The sequence below is a fragment of the Bos mutus genome, chromosome 15 (genome assembly GCF_027580195.1).
Source record: "Bos mutus isolate GX-2022 chromosome 15, NWIPB_WYAK_1.1, whole genome shotgun sequence".
NCBI lineage: Eukaryota > Metazoa > Chordata > Mammalia > Artiodactyla > Bovidae > Bos > Bos mutus.
This window is the reverse complement of record NC_091631.1, coordinates 1052838-1077906: the sequence shown is the minus strand read 5'-3', so window position 1 is coordinate 1077906 and position 25069 is coordinate 1052838. Positions and strand designations below refer to the sequence as shown.

At 44.2% G+C, this 25069-nt stretch overlaps 1 long non-coding RNA gene across 1 annotated transcript in view; it reads left to right on the top strand.

Moving 5' to 3' along the window:
- The window catches only part of LOC138990928 (uncharacterized), a 51392-nt gene that overhangs the window by 1506 nt on the left and 24817 nt on the right, over positions 1 to 25069 (top strand). Inside the window, exons 2-3 of the long non-coding RNA XR_011466961.1 lie at positions 1895 to 2117; positions 3318 to 3447. This is a non-coding gene — a long non-coding RNA (uncharacterized lncRNA). The remainder of the gene's footprint in view (positions 1 to 1894; positions 2118 to 3317; positions 3448 to 25069) is intronic.

The window sequence follows — 25069 nt, the reverse complement described above, 5'->3', positions numbered from 1 at the left end:
AATACCAGACCACCTGATCTGCCTCTTGAGAAATTTGTATGCAGATCAGGAAGCAACAGTTAGAACTGGACATGGAACAACCGACTGGTTCCAAATAGGAAAAGGAGTACGTCAAGGCTGTATATTGTCACCCTTTTATTTAACTTCTATGCAGAGTACATCATGAGAAACGCTGGACTGGAAGAAGCACAAGCTGGAATCAAGATTGCTGGGAGAAATATCAATAGCCTCAGATATGCAGATGACACCACCCTTATGGCAGAAAGTGAAGAGGAACTCAAAAGCCTCTTGATGAAAGTGAAAGAGGAGAGTGAAAAAGTTGGCTTAAAGCTCAACATTCATAAAACGAAGATCATGGCATCTGGTCCCATCACTTCATGGGAAATAGATGGGGAAACAGTGGAAACAGTGTCAGACTTTATTTTTCTGGGCTCCAAAATCACTACAGATGGTGACTGCAGCCATGAAATTAAAAGACGCTTACTCCTTGGAAGGTAAGTTATGACCAACCTAGATAGCGTATTGAAAAGCAGAGACATTACTTTGCCAACAAAGGTTCGTCTAGTCAAGGCTATGGTTTTTCCAGTGGTCATGTATGGATGTGAGAGTTGGACTGTGAAGAAGGCTGAGCGCCGAAGAATTGATGCTTTTGAACTGTGGTGTTGGAGAAGACTCTTGAGAGTCCCTTGGACTGCAAGGAGATCCAACCAGTCCATTCTAAAGGAGAACAGCCCTGGGATTTCTTTGGAAGGAATGATGCTAAAGCTGAAACTCCAGTACTTTGGCCACCTCTTGGGAAGAGTTGACTCATTGGAAAAGACTCTGATGCTGGGAGGGATTGGGGGCAGGAGGAGAAGGGGACGACAGAGGATGAGATGGCTGGATGGCATCACTGACTCGATGGACATGAGTCTGAGTGAACTCCGGGAGTTGGTGATGGACAGGGAGGCCTAGCGTGCTGCGATTCATGGGGTCGCAAAGAGTCGGACACGACTGAGCGACTGATCTGATCTGATCTGATTCCCCTTTCAGAGCTTGGACACCAGAAGTGTTGCACAACCGACAAGTAAATTTGCATCTTCAACAGTGGTTGGTAGCCCTTAGAAATTTCAAAGTAGGAAAAGCAAAAAGCCTTAATAGTCATTGTTCAGCAGCATTTCAGGAGTCGACTTGACACTTCTCTCTGGTAGTTTGCCTTGATTACGTCATTCTCTTTCTCTATTGTTTTGAAAATTGTTCCTAAGTACACCTGAAAGGGCTTCTCCCAGGAGGTGCTAGTGGTAAAGAATTCACTTGCCAAGGCAGGATAAGCAAGTTTCCATCCTTGGGTGAGGAATATCCTCTGGAGGAGGAAATGGCAACGTACTCCAGTATTCTTGCCTGAAAAACCGCATGGACAAGAGGAGCTGGGCGGGCTACAGTCTATGGGATTGCAAAGAGTCGGATGCGACTGAGCGCAGAGCACAGGTACACCCGAAACTCACACAGCATTGTAAATCACCTGAACGCCAATGCAATTTTTTTTTAATGAAAAAGCTATAAAAATTAGTTCTTAGGGTGTTACGTGGATGTTATATTCCATGATAGTGTTGTTACACCAGAAGGCAACAGCCAGAATAATTTCTCTCCTAAAGTAAGATCACTAGTGCTATTTTTATATAAAGAAAATGAATATTAAGTAATACAATATCTAGTTACCTAAAGGGTTGAGAGATTGGATCAAACATATGATTATTTTGATGCAAGTCCCTTGAAATTTTATGTGATGAAGGCAAAATTTTGGGCTAACAGAATACCTCTTTATTTTTCAGACATTCTGAAGTTTTGTAGACCCAGTAAAATACTCATTTAAAAATAATGTAAAATGTATATCACAATATGTAATCTTTTCCAGGTGCTCTTGCATTACTCTTTTATTCGAAAAGGATGCAGAGCACGCCCTTTGGAAGGACGACATAGCCCACACCGATTAGAACCAAATGGGGCAAAAGTGGCGGGCGAGTTGCCTCCCTTAGCCCTTGAGTCTCAGCATGTGGTCATCGTAACACGTCAGCAAGCGAAGTGACATACTTGCAGGCACCAGGACGCTTCCAAAGCCAACTATCAAAGACCGAAAAGTGGGTGATGTTCCAATTTCTGAAAATTCCTGCCCCTTCCCACTAATAGTTGGAATAATCCTCCCACTTATTAGCCTATGAAATTACCCAGTTCATAAAAACTAACCACACCATATTTCAAGGTCACTCTTACCTTCTGAGATGGCCCATACGCTGTCTATGGAATGTGTTTATCTCTAAATAAACCCATTTCTTCCCTGGGTGAAGATCCCTTTATCAGATGATAAAGTGTCTGCCAACATTGCGGGAGACCCAGGTTCAATCCCCGGGTGGGGAAGATCTCTTGGAGAAGGAAATGGCAACCCACTCCAGTATTTGTGCCTAAAAAATCCCATGGACGGAGGAGCCTGGTAGGCTATAGTCCATGGGGTCACAAAGAGTTGGACACGACTTCACTTTCACTTTTCTTACCTAAAAACAAAAAACAATCCCCCCTCATTTAAAAGTAATGTAAAATGTATGTAAAATATACATATATTACAATATGTAATGTTTTCCAGATACTTTTGCATTACTCTTTTATTCTAACACTATTTTGTGAGCTTGAGATTATTATTTGTGTTTGGTACTGAGTCTTACAAAAGTCTTAAGAGCAACAGGTTAACACAGAAAAGCCTCATCTTCTGAGCCTCAGTGGTACAATGCCAGGGGGAGGTTTCTTTTATTATATTAGGCTACCCTGTGGTCTCTCAGCTGGTAAAGAATCTGCCCGCATTGCGGGAGACCTGGGTTCGATCCCTGGGTTTGGAAGATCCCCTGGAGAAGGGAAAGGCTCCCCACTCCAGGATTCTGGCCTGGGGGATTCCATGGACTGTATAGTCCATGGGGTCGCAAAGAGTCGGACACGACTGAGTGACTTTCACTCTTTCCTTTCCAGTGAAACGACCTGTAGGCCTAGACGGCAGGGTGAACCTTTGTTGATTTTTCCTCTTCCCTGCTGCTTGGCCTCAGACTTGGGTGCTGTCAAGGGAAACTCCCTTCAGCACAGGGTGAACAAAGCCTTCTCAGCCTTCTGACCCAACAGGAGAACCTCAGGAACTGGAAAGCACCAGGGAGGTTCTGGAGAGGGAGGGTCTTAGGAAAATAACCAGATAGGGTTGTTTATGAACTCCCGAGATCACCCCTGAGCCACAGATGAGTGGAAATGACTCTACACAGCAAGACTTCGAGAACTGAACTAAGAGATAAATTGCTTTTCAGGTGCCAGACTGGCCACAGGGTGCTGGAACACGTGTGGAATGCATCTGAATATCCCATTTTTGCTTTGAAATATCCCTTGTCACGGAAAATGGAACTGACATTGAAACTACAACATGAAGGGGTGGTGGAGGTAAGAGAATTTCTTTGACTCTAATAACCAGAGAAATCACGGCGACTTGGGGTGATAGGAACCATGGCAGAGAAGCAGGATGGGGGCACAGATGGTCAAGATTTGGGGAGAGCTGGGACGCTGCTGATGCCCCAGCTGGACCACTTTCTCGGGCAGTGGGTCTTAAACTTTATTAAGTATCAGGGTCACTCGGAAGGCTTGTGGAAACAGGTTGCTGAGCTCCACCTCTTCCAGTTTCTGACTGAGTAGGTCTGGGGTGGGGCCCGAGAGTTCACACTTGTAACAGCTTTCGAGGTGACCTGGGTGGTCGTGGCCACGGAAACGCACTTCGAGGGTCCCTGCTGTCAAGGAGCATTGCAGAGGGACCAGCTTGGTTCCAGGTGCAGATTACTAACTGGAATAAGCGAGACACCAGATAGAATCCTGTGTGACTTAACATTTCTGTCTAACAGTTAGGTGTTCAGTGTCACACACACACGCAGTTTAGGCCCTAACCCAAGCTCAAGAGACTTCCCTGCTGGTCCAGTGATCAAGCATCCACCTGCCAGGGCAGGGGGCATCAGTTCAATCTCTGGACCGGAAACTAAGACCCCACGTGCTGTGGAGCAACTAGGCCCGGGCCCCACGCCTGAGCCCGCGGCCTGGAGCTCTGGGCAGCAGAGAAGCCTCCGCAAGGAGAAGCCCGTACGCAGCTAGAGAGTAGCCCCTGCTCAGGGCAACTAGAGAAGGCCTGCGGGTGGTTACAAAGACCCAGTGCAGCCAAAAATGAACAGATAAACGAACAAATCAGGAATAATACATATATGTAAAAAAAAAAAGAAAAATAAAAAATAAATAACACATATATGTAAAAACCCCCAAAACAAAAATAAACAAAATAAGAAATAATAGATATATGTAAAAATAAATAAACAAGTAATAAATAACACATGTATGTAAAAACCCTCCAAAACAAAAAAATAAGAAATAATACATATATGTAAAAAAAAAAACCAAAAACAAAAATAAATAAATAAACACATAAGAAATGATACATATATGTAAAAGCAACCCTCACGCTGCCCCCAGGAGCAGCCCCTTCTTTCTGCTCCGCCTCCTCCCCCAACACTCACTCCTCACTGTCCCCCTTTCCTCCTCTGGGAGCTGTTGCATCAAGTGTGCTAAGAATGTCTGTGTCTCCCCGACCTCCCCAACCTCCCCGGGCCTTCCGTCTCCCGCCACCTCCTTCTCCTTCCCTTCCCTCGTCCCTTTCCCGTCTCTCCATTCTACTTCTGCCTTATCTTAGATGCACTTACAAAGCATAGTTGGAATTTCCATGAGAACAACTCCAATTCTCAGCACAGTGGTGACTCAGAAGAGGTCAGAGACTTTCTTCAAATAATTATTAAATTGTTGCAACATCGGACGCCTGGTTCCGTCGCCTATAGATACTCATAATACCTTTCGGCTCACTTCTCAGCCATACATTGCTGACTTTCCCAGGTGAAGAATGGGTCTAGGTGGGGTTCACTGATTCAGTTCCAGTTTTTGTAAACTGAACGTACCACATATATCCATTAAGATAGATCGGTGTCTAGAAAATCAAACGAAAGAGCACTTTTATTCGCAGTGAAGCCCGCCCACCTAACAGTGGGTGCGGCTACTACACAAGCTGGCCTCTGTGCTTTTTTGTTCTTGGGATTTGGAAAGAAAGAGGCAGAACTTGAGAAAGATAACAGATGAGCTAGTTTCAGCAAGTTCCATGAGAAACAGGAAAGAATCCTTTTGAATGTCAAAAAACAATTACATTTACAATCTTTCTGACATCAGGAAGAAAAGAATGAGCTTGTTCCGATTCTCTTCATAATTTTCCTTTTTAGAAAAATATCCGTAAATAAAACTTTCTCAACCTACCCATATAAACAGCACATCTGAACTTAATGATCAGAAATAATGGAGCCGTCTTAGGTGCAAAAAAAAGTGCATTAATTGTATTATTAAAAAACTGGACACATCTAAAACGTTCAGTTTGGGTAGCATGGTTTGACTCTGTATTAATCAGCTCTTGCTTCGAAGATGTTGTGTAGCAAACCAGTCCCAAACCCAGTGACCTATAAGCGTGAATATACTTATTTACTTAAAACAATTGTGCCGGTGGCTGTGGGCCAGTGTGGGTTGCTCTGATCCAAGCTGCAGGCGGCACAGGCTTGTCTTCAGACTGGGTTTCGTCTTCTGCACGCGCGTTGTTTTTGGTCCAGAGTGAAGCGTCACGCTTCCTGGGGTGTGGTTTTCTCATTGTGATACAGGAAGGTAACGGGATTAGTCAAACCAAGTCAGCGTGTCTGAAATCTGTGCCCCATCGTGTATGCTAACCTTCCATTGGTCAGAGAGAGTCACATGACCAAGACCAGCATCCAGGGAGCCTGCCAGCTTGCCCTGCCCAGTCCAGGGTGCAGCCAGGTCACGTGGCGGCGGGGAGAGCGTGCAGAGCTGAGAATGACAGTCTGCGTCTAGGACACACCTCAACAATCACATAATGAGATGTGTGTGTGATTGAGAAAGCTCAGTGGATAAGTCGTGTCCAACTCTCTGTGACCCTGTGGACTGTAGCCCACCAGGTTTCTCTGTCCACGAAATTTCCCAGGCAAGAGTACTGGAGTGGGTTGCCATTTCCTCCTCCAGGGGTCTTCCTGATCTGGAGATCTAATCCGCTGTCTCCTGCGTTGCAGGTGGATTCTTTACCATTGCACCACCTGATAAGCCCACATGATGAGATATTTTTCTTAAAAAAAAAAACAAAAAAACCCCACAACTTTTTATTGTGGGTATTGTTAAAATGCTGAAGCTGAAACTCCAATTCTTTGGCTACCTGATGCGAAGAGCTGACTCACTGGAAAAGACCCTGATGCTGGGAAAGATTGAGGGCAGGAGGAGAAGGGGATGGCAGAGGATGAGATGGCTGGATGGCATTGCTGACTCAATGGACATGAGTTTGAGTAAACTCTGGGAGTTGGTGATGGACAGGGAGGTCTGGCGTGCTGCAGTCCATGGGGGTCACAAAGAGTCGGACACAACTGAGAGACTGAACTGAACTCAACTGAATGTCAAAATATGCAAATAGCAAGAGAAGTCCAGGGAACCCCTAAGGGCCTTCACTCAGCCCCAGCAGTCATCAACACGGGCTTCCCTTCCTTTATCTGAATTTCCATTCACCCACCCCCCACCCCAGTTGGGTTATTTTAACTCCTAGATATCATTGAGGAGACAGAAATGGCAACCCACTCCAGTGTTCTTTGCCGGGAGCTGGTGAGGCATTCCACTCGTGACAAAGGTCATGAGGAAGGAGGCTCGGCATACGCAAAGGCAGGATCGAGCCTCAGGAGTCCGCCCGGATATTCTCGAGCATCTACCCCCCAAAAAACCAGAGTCTGCCTACTTTATTGCTTTGTGCTCTCACCTCTGACTTTACTGGGGGCTGTCCCCTACCACCATCTCGCTCTCTCTGTCAAAGAGTTAACTTACAGCTCCAATTAATAAAGTTCCTGGGCAATTAGGAGTGTTTAAATCCAAACCCCTCAGATGGCTCTCTAACTCACCTGACAAGTTTACCCGGACTCCTACAGCTATGCATCCGATTGTTTACAGTCTCCCAACCTCGAGAGGCACAGGAAGCTTAAGATATTCGAATAGCTTAGAACCTCTCAGAGAGTTAGAAACTGTCAGAATAAGACTAGTAAAGGATTTCATTGATGAGCCAATGCTTGCTGCCAAGTTTTCACATCCCCTTTATTGTATCCTTGAATGTGTATTAATTAATATAGTTGGTATGTAGAAAAAATAAGTAGTGGCCTTGGTGCTAGCAACTTTAGACCCTTAAGGTAATAAATTCTTTCCTTTGTTGTAAACCCATTACACATCCGCCCTATAGGAATGCAATTTTATCTTTGGAAGATGGCGCCAAACCTTAAAATAATTACTCTTAGAGAAAATAAGTCTTTGTTGATAAGTCCTTGTCAAGAGTCATAAAATGTTAGTAGGCCTTCTGGCCAGAAGATGATGTAAATCACCTAAACCATTTGTATACGATAAATTTGCAGGAAGGAAACCCTGGTTTTTGATAAGAATCAAAGACTGCTGACTTTGCATCCCCTATTATCCTCTATGTGTAACTTAGGGTATAAAAGCCCCTGTTAAAAATAAAGCTATGGGCCTTACTCACCAATGCTTGGTCTCCCCATGTCATTCTTTCCTTTAACTTCCGGCTGAAGTCTCCATCTGGAGCGTGGATATCCTCTGCGACCATTTATTTGCCTGGGCTTCTAAGACCCACTCGAGAAGGTGTCTAAGGTGGGGCACCTTCCGCTATTCGAGAGGGCGCCTGCGGCCTCCGTGGTCAGAGCTAACCTGGTGTCACGGGTTATATTGATTTTCCGCATAAACCAAGCTACTCAGCCTCTTTTCTCCACTGAATTTTCCTGCTGAGCTATCCTCATTCTATTACTCTTTATATCTCTAATTACCATTTGAATAGGTCGCCGACGCCGTCTCCCCTTCGAATACCCTGGATCAGCGGGGCTGGTCCTCGGCAGTTCTTGCCTGGAGAATGCCAGGGATGGGGGGGCCTGGTGGGCTGCCGTCTATGGGGCCGTACAGAGTCGGACACAACTGAAGTGACTTAGCAGATATCATATGCTATAGGATCTATATGTAAGAGAATTTTTAAATAAAACATTGGCCATGATCTCTCAAACAATAATTTCTTAAGAACATGATGGAATCTTAGTTATAAAAACCTATGTCAATTGTAGGTTTGAACGACGCAGGAAATGAACACAGCTTTTCGTGAAAGAGGATAACGTATTATTACAGGTACATTAAAAGTATGCTATATAAGAGATCAAGTGGAAATTTAACAAAATGCTAATAACAGTTGTTCTTGAGTAGTGGGAATAAAGATGAATTTTAATAACTTTTAATTTCTAGTCACTTATGCACTTTCTTTAATAATTATGGACTACTTTTATAATGATGACAAATGTCAGTTCAAACATAAATTTAAATTCCTGGGCAAGGCAGCTTACCTGTTTGGATATGCAATCTCCCCTGATAGTCCTGTAACTAGTTTACTGTAAAGGAAGCACAAAAAAGTAGAAAGAGAAATACACTTGCCATCAAAGGACCTTGGGCAGACCACTCAGACTCTCAGAACCTAGGTGGACTCCCCATTTGTCAAATAAGGATAATGTAAGAGCAAGCTAGAAACATTTTGTTCTTGAGGCTTAAGTACATGTGAAAACATTTTGTAAATGGAAACGTGCTATACAGTTGGAAGATAATACTACTATTTCTGAGACCAGATTCCAAGCTAGGACCCGAAGGCCGATAACCATGATAGCATGTTTTAGACGGCAGGCTCTGAGAAGCTGTCTCGTTCTTTCATTTCACGTGGTCAGTTGGAAAGAGCACTGGGCTGATGACAGAGTGGGCCAGGGTTCTAAGTCTGGTGTTGTCACTGACAGGTGCTGGAACCTTCTAAGAGTCCTGCCCACTTTTTTTTTTTTTTTTTTTTGTAAAAATTAGAAGTTTGGATTAGATAATGTTCAAAGGTTTGAACATTTGCTTCCAGTCATTAGGTTGATTTGTTTACATCTGCTGGGTTGATATTCACACAAATCTTTGCAAATATGGTGAGAGGGAATGGACCAGTTAAAACATGGAATCCAAGTTTTCATAAAGCAGATGTGGATTATGGAGTTTCATATTTAGAACCACACAATGCACTGAAACATCATTTGTTTGAGAACTTGTGAGCTGCCTTCAGCATGAGCTGGACTTAATCAGAGCACTTAAGTTGACAGACAGCCTGCCCCTTACTAGCTGAGTGACCTTGGGCAAATCCCTTAAGTGTCTTGATGATCCATTTCTCAGTCTGACAAATGTACGTTATAACGTTTGTTTCGTAGGGATTCTGTTAAGAGGATAAAGATGGTAATATTCTTGAAAGAGCTATGCATGTGGGAAAGTACTGTACACACACAAGATTTCTACTCTGACGGTCGGGGGGTGAGGCATCTGAAAATACAGCATGTCCTGTTCTCACTTGTCTTAATGAGTGAAGCTGGTAAAGGGAGTCACCAAAGGCCATGGGTATTTTTTAAAAAGTAAACAAAAGAAATAATTAGTTTCAAAAGCTTACAAGAACCAGAAATGGGTGTTGGAGTTTTGAATGCTGACACAGGAGCAAGAGATTTGTCAGGAGACCAGGGCTTCAGCTCAGTAATTACCACTCCCTGGATTATTACCCTGAGCCTTATTAAACAGAGTTAGAACCCTTAGAGATATGTATAAGAGCAAGCTATAATAATTATCCGGGGACACTGTGTGACCTCAAGACATAATTATCAGACTCAAGAAAAAAGTTGAATTTGTGTTACATTAACGAAGAGAACTCTGATAATAACTGGGCACAAAAGATTCAGCACACATCTAAATAAAAATGCCAGTTCTCAAATATTGGGGTCAATAGTTCAGAGATGTTTTCTTGTTTCATGCATCGGCACAACTCTTTTAAGACTGCACGGTGTATATTCTTTTCCCTCTTTCTCATGTCTTACAAAGCCTTAGTATTCTGGTTGTTTTATTCCTTGTAATCTTGATGTCTTGGGAAAATATAATTTTTTTTCCTCTAATGGTAAAATAAGCAATTCTGTTAGTTCCTCCTGGCAGTCCAAACGTCCATCTCTTTTGGAGTGTGCCCCCTGATCGTTTTCCTAGACAACTCCAGCTCATCTTTCCTCAGGCGCTCCGATGCTGCAGCCTCTGCAGGCTCCTGTGGCTAACCCAGCGTCTCACCGTGCTTGATGTGCGTTTCAGTTTAGCCCTTGTTGCCTCAGATCACGGTGATTGGTTATCATGTTGTTACCCTCTCTGGCCTGGTAGTTCCCTAAAGAGAGAACATGTCTTTTTCCATCTTTAGGTCTCACAATCTCACACTTTGATGTTGAGTATGGGATGACATCAGAAGAGGGAATGGAAGAACCCAGTGGCTGAACACGTGGTCTAATTTTTTAAGGATATTTGGCTGCTCCAGCTCTTAGGTGGGGCACACAGAATCTTTGATCTTTGTTGCGGCCGGCCAGGGATCAAGGCCTCTGCATGGCGGGTGTGCAGTCTTAGCCACTGGACCACCAGGGAAGTCCCGCCAGGCCTAACTTTTGCCCTGCATCTCTTCTCTGAAATGGATGGACGTTCAAAAGACAGAACAAGAAAAGAAATCTCATCTCTTTTCTTGCTTCCTTAGTGGTAAATTCAGACTGCAATTGAAGAAAGTAGGGAAAACCACTAGACCATTCAGGTATGACCTAAATCAAATCCCTTAGGATTATACAGTGGAAGTGAGAAATCGATTTAAGGGCCTAGATCTGATAGATAGAGTGCCTGATGAACTATGGAATGAGGTTCGTGACATTGTACAGGAGACAGGGATCAAGACCATCCCCATGGAAAAGAAATGCAAAAAAGCAAAATGGCTGTCTGGGGAGGCCTTACAAATAGCTGTGAAAAGAAGAGAAGCGAAAAGCAAAGGAGAAAAGGAAAGATATAAACATCTGAATGCAGAGTTCCAAAGAATAGCAAGAAGAGATAAGAAAGCCTTCTTCAGCGATCAATGCAAAGAAATAGAGGAAAACAACAGAATGGGAAAGACTAGAGATCTCTTCAAGAAAACTAGAGATACCAAGGGGACATTTCATGCAAAGATGGGCTCAATAAAGGACAGAAATGGTATGGACCTAACAGAAGCAGAAGATATTAAGAAGAGATGGCAAGGATACACAGAAGAACTATACAAAAAAGATCTTCATGACCCAGATAATCACGATGATGTGATCACTGACCTAGAGCCAGACATCCTGGAATGTGAAGTCAAGTGGGCCTTAGAAAGCATCACTACGAACAAAGTTAGTGGAGGTGATAGAATTCCACTTGAGCTATTTCAAATTCTGAAAGATGATACTGTGAAAGTGTTGCACTCAATATGCCAGCAAATTTGGAAAACTCAGCAGTGGCCACAGGACTGGAAAAGGTCAGTTTTCATCCTAATCCCAAAGAAAGGCAATGCCAAAGAATGCTCAAACTACTGCACAATTGCAGTCATCTCACACACTAGTAAAGTAATGCTCAAAATTCTCCAAGCCAGGCTTCAGCAATACGTGAACCGTGAACTTCCTGATGTTCAAGGTGGTTTTAGAAAAGGCAGAGGAACCAGAGATCAAATTGCCAACATCTGCTGGATCATCAAAAAAGCAAGAGAGTTCCAGAAAAACATCTATTTCTTCTTTATTGACTATGCCAAAGCCTTTGACTGTGTGGATCACAATAAACTGTGGAAAATTCTGGAAGAGATGGGAATACCAGACCACCTGACCTGCCTCTTGAGAAACCTCTATGCAGGTCAGGAAGCAACAGTTAGAACTGGACATGGAACAACAGACTGGTTCCAAATAGGAAAAGGAGTATGTCAAGGCTGTATATTGTCACCCTGCTTATTTAACTTGTATGCAGAGTACATAATGAGAAACGCTGGGCTGGAAGAAGCACAAGCTGGAATCAAGATTGCCGGGAGAAATATCAATAACCTCAGATATGCAGATGACACCACCCTTATGGCAGAAAGTGAAGAGGAACTAAAAAGCCTCTTGATGAAAGTGAAAGAGGAGAGTGAAAAAGTTGGCTTAAAGCTCAACATTCAGAAAATGAAGATCATGGCATCTGGTCCCATCACTTCATGGGAAACAGATGGGGAAACAGTGGAAACAGTGTCAGACTTTATTTTTGGGGCCTCCAAAATCACTGCAGATCGTGACTGCAACCATGAAATTAAAAGACGCTTACTCCTTGGAAGGAAAGTTATGACCAACCTAGATAGCATATTGAAAATCAAAGACATTACTTTTGCCAACAAAGGTCTGTCTAGTCAAGGCTATGGTTTTTCCAGTGGTCATGTATGGATGTGAGAGTTGGACTGTGAAGAAGGCTGAGCACTGAGGAATTGATGCTTTTGAACTGTGGTGTTGGAGAAGACTCTTGAGAGTCCCTTGGACTGCAAGGAGATCCAACCAGTCCATTCTGAAGGAGATCAGCCCTGGGATTTCTTTGGAAGGACTGATGTTGAAGCTGAAACTCCAATACTTTGGCCACCTCATGGGAAGAGTTGACTCATTGGAAAAGACTCTGATGCTGGGAGCGATTGGGGGCAGGAGGAGAAGGGGACAACAGAGGATGAGATGGCTGGATGGCATCACTGACTCGATGGACGTGGGTCTGGGTGAACTCTGGGAGTTGGTGATGGACAGGGAAGCCTGGTGTGCTACGATTCATGGGGTCGTGCAGAGTCAGACATGACTGAGCAACTGAGCTGAACTGAACTGAACTTAGTGGTAAAGAATTCGCCTGCCAATGCAAGAGACCTGGGTTTCATCCCTGGGTCAGAAAGATCCCCTGGATAAAGAAACGGCAACCCACTGCAGTATTCTTGACTGGAGAATCCCATGGACAGAGAAGCCTGGCAGGTTACAGTCCATGGGGTTGCAAAGAGTCAGACACGACTTAGTGACTAAACCGCAAGAAGAACCATCCCCCATTTTACTCCGGTCCTTCCTTCCTTTTATCTTTCCCCACTTCTTGCTTGTAATAAGGAAAACGGTTCATTGTCAAAAAATAAAGCAATATGAAAAAAAAAAAATAAAGCAATATGGATTAGGACCTAAAGGACAAAATAAATAATCATGATTAGATGCTGATATAAATACATAATTGAATAAACTTAAAGAGGGAGAACAGACAAATGTCCCAAACAGTAGATACTTCCTTCTCAATCTGGGGGAGAATAACTCAGTATTATATGGACATGAGTTTGAGCAAACTCCGGGACATAGTGGAAGACAGGGAAGCCTGGGGTGCTGCAGTCCATGGGATCGCAAAGAGTCAGACTCGACTGAGCGACTGAATAACAAACTCTATATTCCTCAAGCGTGAAAGTAAGTGGTGACTTCCTTCCCAAAAAACCAACATGGAAAGGGAGGAAAAAAGGTAAGTTTACACTGGAGCACATGACAAATGCAACCTCCATCCGGTGATCAAAGTCAATGTCAACAGTGAAGCCATGTTTTCAGTATGTGCCCTTGACACGACGTGGTTAGAATGATGCTTCACCTCCGTGTCTTTCTTCCCAAAACCCAGAACCCTTTGTCTCACTGTCAGAAAAATTCAATCTGAAGGAAATTCTTCAAAATACTTGGCCAGAACGTCTCAAAACTGTCAAGGTTATTAAAAATAAGCAAAGTCTGAGAAACTCACGGCCAAGAAGAACCTTACGGGACACCACAACTGAGTATTATGTGGTATCAGGTGGATGGGACGCTTGGACAGAAAAAGGTAACATGTGAAGAAAGTATGGAATTTAGTTCTCAAGAAATGTGTCAATACTGGTTAACTAGTAATGACAAATGTACTTTAATCACATTAACGATAGGGGAAACTGAGGGCAGTGTGTAGACACTCCCAGTCTTTTCTAAAGCAGATATGCCCCTGGGACTTCCCTGGTGGCGCCGTGGCTAAGACTCCAAGGTCCTGGTGCAGGGGGCCCAGGCTGGACCCTTGGTCAGGGGACTGGATTCCACATGCTGCAATGAAGAGTTCCACGCCACAATTAGAGGTCCCACACGCCACAGCTGTGACTGCACGGCCAAATAAAGAAATGTTTATTTAGAAAATAATAAATATTCCTCAGTTTATGTTATCATGTTGATCGCCTTTATGGAAATTATTGCAGTCTATAATGATCTTTTCTGTTGTTTTAGAACCAGCATTCATTAGCAGGCTGACACAACACGTAAAGTAGGCAAAGACTGTTTTCACTGCATCTTTGGTTTCCTTACTTCTCCATATACCATGGAGCCCTGGTTAGAATTTAGAGCCACGGCTTCCTCCTAGAACTCAATAAGACATTGCACATAGGCCTGTTTCTTAATAGCATCTTTTTCTTTTTTTTTTTTTTTTTTTTTTTTTTGAGCAGAGAAAGGTTTATTTCAGGACCAAGCAAGGAGAACAAGTGGCTTGTGTTCAGAAATCCAACTCCTGTTAAGAGCATCTTCAGATCAGATCAGTTGCTCAGTCGTGTCCAACTCTTTGCGACCCCATGAATCGCAGCACGCCAGACCTCCCTGTCCATCACCAACTCCTGCAGTTCACTCAGACTCACGTCCATCGAGTCAGTGATGCCATCCAGCCATCTCATCCTCTGTCGTCCCCTTCTCCTCCTGCCCCCAGTCCCTCCCAGCATCAGAGTCTTTTCCAATGAGTCAACTCTTCGCATGAGGTGGCCAAAGTACTGGAGTTTCAGCTTTAGCATCATTCCTTCCAAAGAAATCCTAGGGCTGTTCTCCTTCAGAATGGACTGGTTGGATCTCCTTGCAGTCCAAGGGACTCTCAAGAGTCTTCTCCAACACCACAGTTCAAAGCATCAATTCTTCGGCACTCAGCCTTCTTCACAGTCCAACTCTCACATCCATACATGACCACTGGAAAAACCATAGCCTTGATGGACAGGGAGGCCTGGCGTGCTGTGATTCATGGGGTCGCAAAGAGTCCGACATGACTGAGCGATTGATCTGATCTGATCTGACTAGACGGACCTTTGTTGGCAAAGTAATGTCTCTGCTTTTCAATATGCTATCTAGGTTGGTCATAACTTTCCTTCCAAGGAGTAAACATCTTTTAATTTCATGGCTGCAGTCACCATCTGCAGTGATTTTGGAGCCCCCAAAAATAAAGTCTTGCCGGGGTCCAGCCCCGGCTGATCCAGGGTATTCGAAAGAGAGACGGCGTCGGCGAGGATCAGGAAACAACTGCTTAATTAAACGTTAATTAAGGATATAAAGGGTAATAGAATGAGGATAGCTCAGTGAGGAAATTCAGTGGAGAAAAGAGGCTGAGTAGCTTGGTTTACACAGGAGACCAATAAAACTTCAAGACAAGAAGTTTGCACAACTTACGTAGGCCGCAGGCGTCCTTCCATTCTCCTGCAGGAGAGGAGACACTGAGGCCTCCCCGGTCGGATCTTAGAAGCCCAGGCATAATTAGTAAGCATGGTGGGTTCCGCGCTCCAGATGGAGACTCAGCCAGAGTGAGAGAGAGAGCGACATGGGGAGACCAAGTTTCGGTGAACAAGGCCCGCACTTTATTTTCCAAAGTAGTTTTATACCTTAAGTTGTGCATAGAGGATAATGGGGGAAGGGGTAGAGTCTTGCAAGGACAGCAGTTCCTGATCCTAATCGAAGCCAGGCTTTCAAACTTATCATATGCAAAAGTTCAGGTGAATTACAGCATCTTCTGGCCAGGAGGCCTGTTAACATTTTAAGAAACTTATTTTTCTCTAAAGGTAATTATTCCAAAGTCAGGAGCCACCCTCCAAAAGCATTAGATAAAGTTGCATTCCTATTGGGCAAAGGTGTGGTGGGCTCAATCAAGAAAAGAATTAACTCAAGGGTCCAAGGTTACAAACATTAAAGCTACTACTTACACCAATTATATTAATCAATACACTGCCAGGGACACAGCAGGTAAGGGGTATGGAGACTTAGCAGCAAACATTGGCCCAATAAATGAAAAACCCTTCACCAATACAATTTCTAATCAATCTTTTAACTACTCAAAGGATTCTGTGTTTAGACAGTTTAGAACATCTCCCGCCTCTCACAGTTGGGAGGCTCTGAACAATCACATGTGGCCGGAAAAACCTATTCAGGCAGGCTAGAGGACTTCCAAAGGAGTTTGTAGGTTGAAACACTGTCACACCCAGGAATTATTAACTGGAGCTGTAAGCTAACTCTTTTTCAGAGAGGTAGTGGGGGACAGCCCCCCGTAAAGTCAGAGGTGTAGGTGAGAGCACAAAGCAGAAAGTAGGCAGACTCTGGTTTTGGGGGTAGATGCTCGAGAATTTCCAGGGGGACTCCTGAGGCTCGATCCCACCTTTGCGTATGCAGAGCCTCCTTCCTCATGACCTTTGTCATGAGTGGAGCTCCTCACGCTGGCTCCCAGCAGTGATAGAATTCCAGTTGAGCTATTCCAGATCCTGAAAGATGATGCTGTGGAAAGTGCTGCACTCAATATGCAATATGCACTCAATATGCAATATGCCGGCTCCCAGCAAAGTCTGACACTGTTTCCACTGTTTCCCCATCTATTTCCCATGAAGTGATGGGATCTGATGCCATGATCTTCGTTTTATGAATATTGAGCTTTAAGCCAACTTTTTCACTCTCCTCTTTCACTTGCATCAAGAGGCTTTTGAGTTCCTCTTCACTTTCTGCCATAAGGGTGGTGTCATCTGCATATCTGAGGTTATTGATATTTCTCCCGGCAATCTTGATTCCAGCTTGTGTTTCTTCCAGTCCAGCGTTTCTAATCATGTACTCTGCATATAAGTTAAATAAACAGGGTGACAATATACAGCCTTGACATACTCCTTTTCCTATTTGGAACCAGTCTATTGTTCCATGTCCAGTTCTAACTGTTGCTTCCTGATCTGCATAGAGGTTTCTCAAGAGGCAGATCAGGTGGTCTGGTATTCCCATCTCTTCCAGAATTTTCCACAGTTTATTGTGATCCACACAGTCAAAGGCTTTGGCATAGTCAATAAAGCAGAAATAGATGTTTTTCTGGAACTCTCTTGTTTTTCGATGATCCAGCGGATGTTGGCAATTTGATCTCTGGTTCCTCTGCCTTTTCTAAAACCACCTTGAATATCAGGAAGTTCACGGTTCACGTATTGCTGAAGCCTGGCTTGGAGAATTTTGAGCATTACTTTATTAGCGTGTGAGATGAGTGCAATTGTGCGGTAGTTTGAGCATTCTTTGGCATTGCCTTTCTTTGGGATTAGGATGAAAACTGACCTTTTCCAGTCCTGTGGCCACTGCTGAGTTTTCCAAATTTGCTGGCATATTGAATGCAGCACTTTCACAGCATCATCTTTCACGATTTGGAATAGCTCAACTGGAATTCCATCACCTCCACTAGCTTTGTTCGTAGTGATGCTTTCTAAGGCCCACTTGACTTCACATTCCAGGATGTCTGGCTCTAGGTCAGTGATCACATCATCGTGATTATCTGGGTCATGAAGATCTTTTTTGTACAGTTCTTCTGTGTATTCTTGCCATCTCTTCTTAATATCTTCTGCTTCTGTTAGGTCCATACCATTACTGTCCTTTATCGAGCCCATCTTTGCATGAAATGTTCCCTTGGTATCTCTGATTTTCTTGAAGAGATCTCTAGTCTTTCCCATTCTGTTGTTTTCCTCTATTTCTTTGCATTGATCGCTGAAGAAGGCTTTCTTATCTCTTCTTGCAATTCTTTGGAACTCTGCATTCAGATGTTTATATCTTTCCTTTTCTCCTTTGCTTTTTGCTTCTCTTCTTTTCACAGCTATTTGTAAGGCATTTGTAAGGCATTGACAGCCATTTTGCTTTTTTGCATTTCTTTTCCATGGGGATGGTCTTGATCCCTGTCTCCTGTACAATGTCACAAACCTCATTCCATAGTTCATCAGGCACTCTATCTATCAGATCTAGGTCCTTAAATCTATTTCTCACTTCCACTGTATAATCATAAGGGATTTGATTTAGGTCATACCTGAATGGTCTAGTGGTTTTCCCTACTTTCTTCAATTTCAGTCTGAATTTGGCAATAAGGAGTTCATGGTCTGAGCCACAGTCAGCTCCTGGTCTTGTTTTTGCTAACTGTATAGAGCTTCTCCATCTTTGGCTGCAAAGAATATGATCAATCTGATTTTGGTGTTGACCATCTGGTGATGTCCATGTATAGAGTCTTCTCTTGTGTTGTTGGAAGAGGGTGTTTGTTATGACCAGTGCATTCTCTTGGCAAAACTCTATTAGTCTTGCCCTGCTTCATTCATATTCCAAGGTCAAATTTGCCTGTTACTCCAGGTGTTTCTTGACTTCCTACTTTTGCATTCCAGTCCCCTATAATGAAAAGGACATCTTTTTTGGGTGGTAGTTCTAAAAGGTCTTGTACATCTTCATAGGACCGTTCAACTTCAGCTTCTTCAGTGTTACTGGTTGGGGCATAGACTTGGATTACTGTGATATTGAATGGTTTGCCTCAGAAACAAACAAAGATCATTCTGTCGTTTTTGAGATTGCATCCAAGTACTGTATTTCGGACTCTTTTGTTGACCATGATGGCTACTCCATTTCTTCTGAGGGATTCCTGCCCGCAGTAGTAGATACAATGGTCATCTGAGTTAAATTCACCCATTCCAGTCCATTTCAGTTCGCTGATTCCTAGAATGTCGACATTCACTCTTGCCATCTCTTGTTTGACCACTTCCAATTTGCCTTGATTCATGGACCTGACATTCCAGGTTCCTATGCAATATTGCTCTTTACAGCATCGGACCTTGCTTCTATCACCAGTCACATCCACAACTGGGTATTCTTTTTGCTTTGGCTCCATCCCTTCATTCTTTCTGGAGTTATTTCTCCACTTATCTCCAGTAGCATGTTGGGCACCCACTGACCTGGGGAGTTTCTTTTTCAGTATCCCATCATTTTGCCTTTTCATACTGTTCATGGGGTTCTCAAGGCAAGAATACTGAAGTAGTTTGCCATTCCCTTCTCCAGTGGACCACATTCTGTCAGATCTCTCCACCATGACCCTCCCGTCTTGGGTTGCCCCACGGGCATGGCTTAGATTCATTGAGTTAGACAAGGCTGTAGTCCTAGTGTGATTAAGTTGACTAGTTTTCTGTGAGTATGGTTTCAGTGTGTCTACCCTCTGATGCCCTCTTGCAACACCTACCATCTTCTTACATCACCCTTAACCTAAGTCAACAGATCGGCACTGTATAGAGATTCCTCTTAAGAGCATCTTACACCACCCTTAACTTAAGTCAACGGATTGGCACAGTACAGAGAGTCCTCTTAAGACCATCTTACATCATCCTTAACCTTATTCAATGGATCAGCACTGTACAGAGATTCCTCATAAGAGCATCTTCAGTTCAGTTCAGTTCAGTTCAGTCACTCATGTCCGACCCCATGAATCACAGCACACCAGGTCTTCCTGTACATCACCATCTCCCGGAGTATCTTACACCACCCTTAACCTTAGTCAATGGATTGGCGGTACAGAGAGTCCACCTTGAAATACACGTATCTTCTTTGTTCACTTTCTGTCTTTCCCATTAGATCGCAATTCCCACAAGGTGACCGTCTTCTCTGTCCATGCACTGCTGCATTCTCAGGATGTTCCAGGTTGCCATATATCAAAGATGCTCAGTTAGTGACCGTTGAGTGAAGGAAGGAAGGAAATCTGGTGATTATAACCTAGACCTGTAGGATCATTGCAACTGGAGCAGAACTACCATGACATTACATTTTAGATAGAAGACCCTTCACGCCTTCCTAAGGAGAGGCAGTAGACAACATGCCTTCCACGTGGGCTCCATTTCCCTCCTTCCCTCCCTCTCACCTTCCCTTGTCTCTTTCCTTCCTCCCTCTCTCCCTTGCCCACTTCCCATTCTCCCTCCCTTCCTTCCTTTTCTTCCTTCCTTCCTCCATTCTTTCTTTCTTTCAATAATAAAAGTAATAATATCCCCAAGCATCCCATGAAGTGTGAATAATATGACATTGCCTGGAGTTGTGTACATAAGGTGGTGACGTACGTTGCTAGGAAGTCACTTCTAGGAGACTCAGACTTCATTGAAAAGTTGTCAGTGAACCAGAAGCACCCGGCTATTAAGGATAAAGAAAGGCTGTTTCTGTGCACAGCTGGGGGCTTCCCCCACCTGGGGATCCCTGAAGACAAGGATGACAAAGAGGCTGGGAGCCCTGAAAGACAGACACGGAGGAAGGGCTGGGTGTTAGGCCCTAAGCACCGTGCATCTCCCTATGTGTTTAATCAAGAGCGGGGGCGGACAGCGAGGGCAGACTGTGTTTCATACAGCCTGTGTTAGTCTTTGAAGTATTTCTGCGCTTTGACCGGTGTGTTCAGTTTCTTCCTTTAGGTTATTTAACCTGTACTTCTCCAGATGATTTTTTTTTTTTTTTTGAGTGTCATGCATTCAGTTAAGTTCAGTCGCTCAGTCATGTCTGACTCTGCGACCCCATGGACTGCAGCACACCAGGCCTCCCTGTCCATTACCAACTCCCAGAGTTTGCTCAAACTACATGCCCATCAAGTCGGTGATGCCATCCAACCAGCTCATCCTCCTTCATCCCCTTCTCCTCCAGCCTTCAATCTTTCCCAGCATGAGGGTCTTTTCCAATGAGTCAGTTCTTCCCATCAGGTGGCCAAAGTATTGGAGTTTCAGCTTCAGCATCAGTCCTTCCAATGAATATTCAGGACTAATTTCCTTTAGGATGGATTGGTTGGATCTCCTTGCAGTCCAAGGGACTCTCAAGAGTCTTCTCCAACACCACAGTTCAAAAGCATCAATTCTTTGGCACTCAGCTTTCTTCACCGTCCAACTCTCACATCCGTACATGACCACTGGAAAAACCATAGCATTGACTAGACGGACCTTTGTTGGCAAAGTAATGTCTCTGCTTTTTAATATGCTGTCTAGGTTTTTCATAGCTTTTCTTTCAAGGAGCAAGTGTCTTTTAATTTCAGGGCTGCAGTCACCATCTGCAGTGATTTTGGAGTCCAGGAAAATAAAGTCTGACACTGTTTCCATTGTTTCCCCATCTTTTTGCCATGCAGTGATGGGACTGGATGCCATGATCTTAGCTTTTTGAATGCTGAGTTTTAAGCCAGCTTTTTCACTCTCCTCTTTCACTTTCATCAAGAGGCTCTTTAGTTCCTCTTCACATTCTGTCATAAGGGTGGTGTCATCTGCATATCTGAGGTTATTGATATTTCTCCTAGCAATCTTGATTCCAGCTTGTGTTTCATCCAGCCCAGCATTTTGCATGATGTACTCTGTATATAAGTTAAATAAGCAGGGTGCCAATATACAGCCTTGACATACTCCTTTTCCTATTTGGAACCAGTCTGTTGTTCCATGTCCAGTTCTAACTGTTGCTTCCTGATCTGTATACAGATTTCTCAGGAAGAAGATCAGGTGGTCTGGTATGGTCTGGTATTCCTATCTCTTGAAGAATTGTCCACATTTTGTTGTGATCCACACAGTCAAAGTCTTTGGCATAGTCAATAAAGCAGAAATAGATGTTTTTCTGGAATTCTCTTGCTTTTTCTATGATCCACCAGATGTTGGTAATTTGATCTCTGTTTCCTCTGCCTTTTCTAAATCTAGCTAGAACATCTGGAAGTTCATGGTTCACATACTGTTGAAGCCTGGCTTAGGGAATTTTGAGCATTACTTTGCTAACGTGTGAGATGAGTGCAATTGTTCATTCTGGTAAATTTATGAGATATTCAAAGATATATTAGGTATCGTCTCTGGCATCAGTGAGGTCAGCGTCTGACTTGGGAGATAAAACACAGCTTTATCTCCCAAGTTGTTAGGGAGGCCAGAAATGCTTCCCTAACAACAGAGTCCAAAGTGAGGCTGTCCCTTGAAAGTGATGCTATCATAGTTGAGGATGGACAGACAGTAAGAGTCAGGGAAGGCTTTGTGGTGGAGGTGAGCTGGCCCTGAAAGTATGACTGCGCATCAATGATGATTGGTTTAATGTTTTTGAAATCTCTGGATCCCAAGCTAATAGAAATAGTTTCTTTCTCCCAAGCGGTCAGAGTGTACCTAGAAAGGTAACTAGGAGCAGTACCATGTTACAGATGCAGCGATGTCGTTATATTCCAGCACAGAAGGTGCTCAGGCACAGCGCCATCACATGTTCTGGCGTGAGAGGGTGGCCAGGAAGCCTTTTTAGCTGATGTGCTGCTGGGCTAAGTAGCTCAGAATAAAATTTTGCGTCCTTTAAAAGTACGTAAAAGGCAGGCTTCCCTGGTGGCTCAGTGGTAAAGAATTGCCTGCCCACGCCGTGGACACGGGTTCAATCCCTGGTCTAGGAAGATCCCACACGCTGCAGAGCAACTAAGCCCAGGCGCCACAACTACCGAGCCTGCGCTCTAAGCCGGGAGCCGCGACTACTGAGCCCCCGCGCCCGCGGGCCCAGGCTCTGCAACAGGAGGAACCACAGCAATGAGAGGCCCAAGCATTGCAGCTGGAGAGTCGCCCCCCAGCCACGACTAGAGAAAGCCCACTCACAGAGACAGACCGAGAACCACCAAAAATAAACAAATGACCCTTTTAAAAATGGTACATAAAAGAGAAGGGATGGTGGGGTAGCATTTAGCTTTTAACCATCTTCCATATTTTAAACAGAAAAGATGGAACGTGCTGCTGCTGCTAAGTCACTTCAGTCGTGTCCGACTCTGTGCGACCCCATAGACGGCAGCCCACCAGGCTCCCCCTTCCCTGGGATTCTCCAGGCAAGAACAGTGGAGTGGGTTGCCATTTCCTTCTCCAATGCATGAAAGTGAAAAGTGAAAGTGAAGTCGCTCAGTCGTGCCCAACTCCCAGCGACCCCATGGACTGAAGCCTACCAGGCTCCTTCGTCCATGGGATTTTCCAGGCAAGAGTACTGGAGTGGGGTGCCATTGCCTTTGAGAGAGTCATTTCCTAGGCAGGTTGATAGGGAGTCTAGGGGTACCCAAGGAGAGAGGGGTCTGGAATTCTCAAGGAGGAAGAAAGGACAAACTTTTTTTCTTCCTCCACATTCCTTAGGATTATATAACAATAATGTATCCTGCCTAAGGACAGTCTTTGGATTCAACCTTCTGGCTAATCCTGTTATCTTAAAATGTAAATTATGGGAGTAGGTCTGATGAGGTCTTTACAACCTCCAGATATTCTTTGGATTCATTGGAGAGTATATAACTTCATTGTTAACACTAGTAAGCGGGTACTCTTTCTGCCCCCTTCTGATGCCTATGTCAGAAGCTTTCTCTATCTCCTTTATACTTTAATAAAAGTTTATTACACAAAAGCTCTGAGCGATCAAGCCTCGTCTCTGGCCCTGGATTGAATTCTTCTCCTCCGGGGGCCAAGAATCCTGGTGTATTCACGTGATTCAACAACAACCTTTCACCTTTTCCAAAAGATGGAATGTAGTGAGCCATAAATCACTGAAAAATCATTGAAAGGGGTGGAGAGGTGGGCTCTAGGCTCAGACTCCAGGAGAGACTCTACAACATGGAACTGTCATCCCGAGGAACCAGGTTGTTTAACTGAAAGCATCAGGGGGAGCAGGGAGTCCCCAAAGATGGAATGTTTGACCCCAGAACCATGACTCAGGTACTCGACTCCCAGCAGCAGAATGGAAGCCTCACGCTCAGGACACTTCCTTCTCCAGGTTACTGGACTTCAATTCACATCTTAAGGGATTGCATTTAGTTGGTGGAAAGTAAATAATATCCTAGTGGCTAGAGAATCTGGGAAGTCTAAAGCTGGTATGTGAAGATTCACCAGAGGGTGGTTGGACTAGGTTATGCACAGACCAAGCTGCCATATCCTGCACAAGTGGCACACCAGCTGCAAAAGTCAGAGAGCACCTGGTCCATTACCCTGTGTGTGTGTGTGTGTGTGTGTGTGAATTATAAATTGTTGTCGTTTAGTTGCTAAGTCATGTCCAACTCTTTTCTGAGCCCAGGGACTGTAGCCCACCAGGCTCCTCTGTCCGTGGAGCTTTCTAGGCAAGAACACTGGAGTGGGCTGCCCTTCCCTTCTCCAGGGGATCTTCCCAGCCCAGGGATGGAGCCCAGGTCTCCTGCATTGGCAGGAGGGTTCTTTACTACTGTGCCACCAGGGAAGCCCAATTATAAATTACAAACTTGAACATTCTCCACGTGTTTGACTGGGGTGAGACAATTTCTGATCTGTAATTTGCAGTCCATTTAGACAGCCCACTTACCTGAGATCCCACCTACCAACTAAAGATCCTGTATGCTGCTACTAAGACCTGGCACAGCCCAATAAATAAATATAAAAAAAAAAAAAAGTAGTGGTTCTCTTCAAAAGCAACCAACAAACAAAGAAACTAGTGATGACCAAGCGTCCATAGGAAGTTACTCAAATACGCCAAATGTACGTCACTTGAAAATAAGGCTTCTAAATGGCTAGGTTTATATGTGTTTTAGTGTATTTTGATTGTATGAAAGGATTTGATATGCTTTCTATGATGTCCTTCTTGAAAAGATGGTTTAGTCTGGATTGCATGGTGAATTGGTTACTTCTTTGCGGCAAAAGGAACCACTCCAGACTTAAAATACCAGTCATTTTATTTTCCCAGGCTTCTGTGGGTCAGCATTTAAGCCAGCTCAGCTGGGCAGTCCTTCTGCTGGTCTTGATGGGGTCACTCATGTGGCTTCAGACATCCGGTGGTTTGACTGGGGCTGTTCCAGGGAGCCTCAGCTTGGCATCCAGTTTGTGCTCCGTGGGGTGTCGCCATAGCTCTGGCTTCTTCACAGGTCAGTCTTAGGACAGCGAGAGAAGACAGGCTCCAAAGGGAAGGGTGACAGCTGTGGCACCTTTGCGGACGTCCCAGGGACCAGCGAGTCACGTGTCCCTGGAGGAGCACCTTTGCGGACGTCCCAGGGACCA